The sequence below is a fragment of the Astatotilapia calliptera genome, chromosome 4 (assembly GCF_900246225.1).
Source record: "Astatotilapia calliptera chromosome 4, fAstCal1.2, whole genome shotgun sequence".
Classification (NCBI taxonomy): Eukaryota; Metazoa; Chordata; class Actinopteri; order Cichliformes; family Cichlidae; genus Astatotilapia; species Astatotilapia calliptera.
The window spans coordinates 20,139,795-20,144,988 of NC_039305.1; positions in this window are offsets into that span (position 1 = coordinate 20,139,795).

Consider the following 5,194-nt stretch of genomic DNA (forward strand, 5'->3'; position numbering starts at 1 on the left):
ATAAGACCCTGTTTACAAATTCTTAAAGCTGATGTGGCCTATAAACATCATCTTGTAACAATAAGTCCTATTTTCCCTTGATTAGCTTCCAAAATGTTTACTAGTTGTTTTGTTAAAAATCATATTGCCATCACAAGTTTTTTTGAAAGGACTTTGCCATAATGTGACATACAGATGATTCACAATTCTTTATACTGTCTTATATAATTACAAATTAACAAGCAATGATAATCAGATTTAACAGTTTCTAGGATAAACAAGATTGTAGGCCAGGATTTCTAATTAGATTAAATAGTATATATGGTTAATTATAAAGTATTGCTACATTTTTGACAGATTATGCACTTCTGTCTACCCTTCTCTGAAATTAAAGTGCCTGGGAACACAGGCAGTCAATACACAGATGTTGTCGATATGCTTTTGTCATTTGCAATTTTTTAGTTGTCTGTACTACATAGTCCAAAAATAATTAGAAATTGATTAGATTTCAGTTTATTTGTCCGGTAGTTCAACAACACATATCATCCTTTCAGAAGTGGTGAGTTTTGCAAAAATAGCATTCGAATGAAATTGCTGTTCATCAACAGAACAGGTGGGTGCAAAGAATTTGTTATTCAGCTGATAAAATAAGCTTCAGATAAATTCAGTGACAAAAAAAGAATGTTTATATCTATTAGAAATTCTAAGAGTTCAAAAGGTCTCTATTTAGTTCTTTATTTTTTCACTTTTGTTTAACCAACATTAAAAAACTAAAGCTCTTCTGGAATCAGAATAAATAGTTTAAAAAAAAAGAAGCAAAAATGACATGAAATAACTATATTTTTAGCCAGAGAAACTGGAGTTCAGAAAAATGCCAAGGTGCCCCCTCTCAGATCATGATGCCCCTTAGTACCATTTCATGTAGCCTGCCAATGTGACAGTTGGCGTTATAATATATATAAAGCAGCAAGGCATAATATCATATCTCTTCGATTTTAAACAGTATTCTAGCCAATATCAACAACTAAACATTCCCATCATTAACAAATACAGATGGTGTAAATAAAAACCAACTCACCATTTAAAAATTATTACAAAATACTCAACATAAACCACCATTATCTGATTAAACACTGTACATTAAAACTCCTAACACATTAAATTAACATGTGTCTTATGTTTTGATCCATGTATCAAGCCAAATACACAGTTAAAGTAATTCGAAGTAATACACATAGACATGGAACTTGATAACATTTGACAGAACATTACAGTGTTTTTGTGCTAAAGAACACTCAGAATATCATTAACAGGCAGAGACTCCCCTTTATACTTTAGTTCACTGACCCTCCTGGAACACAACAATAAATATTTCTATATAAGATATTCTCATAAATGACTGTGTACTAGAAAGCTTACAGTTTACAGTCTGTTTAACATCCAGAAGTTAGCTTTCGCACATATCACAGGTCAATTTTGAGTAATGTTCTCTGCTGCAGTGTATGCAATTTACACTAATGCCATGATGTTCTCTCTTAAATGCATGTACAAGTTCACAGCCTGATATGAGTCTGTTGGTGGAGTCAGATGGGACTCAGTCATGATGATATTGCACAGTTCATATACATCGGGGTCACATGGTTTGGTCAGTCGAAAAACACACTCAGTTTTACACATTTCAACATGTTCTTCTTCAGTGGGGCAAAGGAAGTCTCTTGTCCCGTAGAGCTCAGGTAATGTATACATTACATTAGGTCGACCACTGGGGATATTGATGTTTGCTGATGGCCTGATGGAGTGTGTATTCCAAACCTGTGCAGTGTCATCCAGCTCATCCTGTTAAAAAGAATACAGAAATTTAAGAAATGCGATCGCATGTACGTATATACATATACGCAAATCACGATGAGACAACTCACTCACTGAGAGGAAGGTTTATTAGATTTATGCAATTTATTATTTTTAAACAATCATGTGCATTTTTGTAATCATGTACTTTACCTAATGTCATCTGTACAAGTGTTTCACACACTAACTACGGTTACTGTTATGCTGTGATATCTTACATTAGTACTATTAGTCTTATTACTACCTGCTTGGCTCATCTACTCACCTCATAATAATCAATTTGTTTTATGTCACTGATCATTGTATTTTGTATTTGTAAGTTATTTTGATATCCCAATCGAAATAATTCCAAATTGTAAATAGTTAATATTATAGATAAGAAAATTTCATATGCCATGTCAACATAAACAACATAGATGTTACTGTAGTCTTGGTTGTTGAGCTCTTCCTTAAGGCGGCCGATTGCTTAAACCTAAATTATAGTATTTACACAATTTTTGATTTCATTTACTCCCTGCTCCTCTCACCCGCTTCTCCCTGTCTTGTCTCTTTCTTCCTGCAAGTCTCTCCATTCCCTAAACCTGGTACAGGGCCCTATTTCAGGAAGTGAAAAACGATACTCAGGGTTGAGTAACCCCGAACTGTCCAACTCGGAATATTCGGTTTCAGAAAGGCTGATAACAATTAGTTCAATCAACGCGGAGTTGCTTTAACCCCAAGTTAAGCACGCGCACGAGGATACATAAAGCCCTTATTAGTGGAGCACAGATTAAGCGAGTCACCATGGAGACGGAGGGAAAGAAGGCGCGGTCAATGTATTTTACAGCGCTTGAGGCCGAAATTCTGATGGCAGCATATGCCGATAACATGCAAATTTTGCAGAAAAAAAGTAACACAGCCTCAGCTGCAAAAGAAAGGGAGCATGCATGGCAAAAAATAGCCGACAGAGTCAATGCGTGAGTGTTAATTTAAACATTGATCTAGGGATTTCCACCCATTTAACACGTTATTTATTATATTTTATTTTTTATTTTATACATTTTATTTTGTGACGTGATGTGAGCGCAGGTGCAACCCAACAGGCCCCAAACGTTCCTGGCAGCAAGTAAAAATGAAATATAAAAATATAGTCCAAACAGGTGAGGTGTAATTGTATTATGAGCCATAGTCAATAGTCAAACCGTCAATACTACCATTGATACAGATGCCATATGGCTTCAGTTTGTCGTAGGAGTCCATGTGCCAGATGAAATTCGGCCCTTTTGAAAAATAGTTCCTCCGCCTGAAACGTCTTGCTTGCCTCAGTGCGACGCCTCGGGGATCCAGCTCCTTCAAAACCAAGCGCACATCCTCTTTCCTCACGCGTAGTCCATGTTCCCTGCATTTAGCGTACATCCATCGGTATCCGTGAAGCTGCCCAGAGTACTGCAATTGGTTGTCTATAAATTCAACCAAGACGGCCAGGTCAGAGTACGCTTTGTGGCGAGTGTGTCCCCTTGCGCTAAGAACTCTCTTCAGATGTCTTTCGCTTATATGAAAACTGTGTCTAATGCAAAGCACAGTTTTAATGTCTTTATAGTTTAGTCCAAGCTCAAAGTAAAAATCTATGAATCGCTCAAATGGGTGTGTGTCCTCCATCGCTGTGGTTGTTTCTAAGGTTTCAGTGCTGATTTGGAGGTCTATGGTACAGACTTTTGCGAGATCTCGCAAAAGTCCGTCTTAATTTTTTTTTTTCTCCCTAATTTTTTTTTTTTTCCTCCGTAATTTTTTTTTCTCCCATGTCCCCTGGGGGGCTCCGTAGGTCCGCAGGTGCGCATTCGCTGTCAAAATAAAAAACACGCACAAGGGTTAGGGTTAAATTTAAAAACTGTACTTTTGAGTTAAAATATATATTTATAATTTTAATAAATGACAAATTAAAAAGGCATGAACTTTTTTTTGTATCGAAAAAATATCGAACCGTGACACCAAAGTATCGAACCGAACCGAACCGTGAATTTTGTGTATCGTTGCACCCCTAATAAACATATATGAATAAAACCACTTTTTTTTACGCTAGTAATTCCTTTTGTACATAATTTTATATTATTGTTAATAATAAATTAATTAACCGCATTGACGGCCACACCTCTACTATTTTTTACTGTTCTCTCAAGCTTTTCTATTTTGGAATCATACACAGCAAATCCAGCATGTCCAAATTAACACTGTCGGATTTGATTTCAACACTATTAAAGTGTCTATATGGGTCCACACCAGAGAGTGTTAATTTAACTCTTTTTGGAGAGTTGGTACGTTAACTCCGATTTAGTGTTAAACACCAAATCTGTCTGGAGTTGATAATTTAACACTTGGTATTAAGAGTTTATATATTAACTCTCAAAGAGTATTTTAGTTTAACTACGTAAGAGTTATCTTCTAATTCATTCTAAAAAGCGGGAATTTTACTGTTCTGAACTTCTAGAAATTTCTTTTGGAAATAAACATTTACTAAAAAGATGCAATGGTTTTTGAAAAACATTTATTCTGAACTGCGCACCACAATTTCAAAACATTTTCTGAAAGATGTAACAGTGTACATGTTCTCACTTTCATTAGAATTTTGTTTATCAAAAGGTCTGACATAGGTGAGCTGGTAAATGCAAATAACAGCATTCTCATCACTTATTTCTTCAATACAATATGCATGTCCTTCATTCATCCCTTTGTGGAACTTCAACGCACTTCTGCTCTCCCCCATATTCCATCTTCACAAGCATATCCTGTGCGGAGATCGAATAAAAATTAGTTGACACTAATTAATGGCACAAATAATCCAGTAAACAATTGCAGCACAGTAAAAAAAAAAAAAAAAGGAATCCTCTTTGAGCCATTACTTGTGTAAAGTATTTTCCCAAAAGACAAAGACACAGGCAACAGGTAATACTGAACTAAATGTAAAACCTCAACCTTTTTAATTTTTACCTAAACCGTGTGCACAAAACTCTGGAGGGATCTATGCTAACGTAGAATCGAGTCAGGACATCAGCTACTGCTGTTTGCTCGTGTTTTTTTTTTTTTTCTCTTTTTTTTTTATGGGCGATCGTTTTCAGGCTTCAAGTAGCACCATTATACCAACATTTCACATTCTAGACATTGTTTTAGGTGTATTTGACCAAAAGTTTGACTGAAAATTCACATGCAAGCTTTTTTCAAGGCTAAATCAGGGCCATAATGTTTGTGTAGTTGAAAGAAAAATTTGAAATCGAAAATATGTAAACTGAAAGCAAAAGTCACATTTTTAGAGTGAACTTTGAAAAAGAAAGAGTTGGATTTAAAATAAAATCAAACGTTTTGAATATTTGTATTAACTGAAAACCCAATGGTT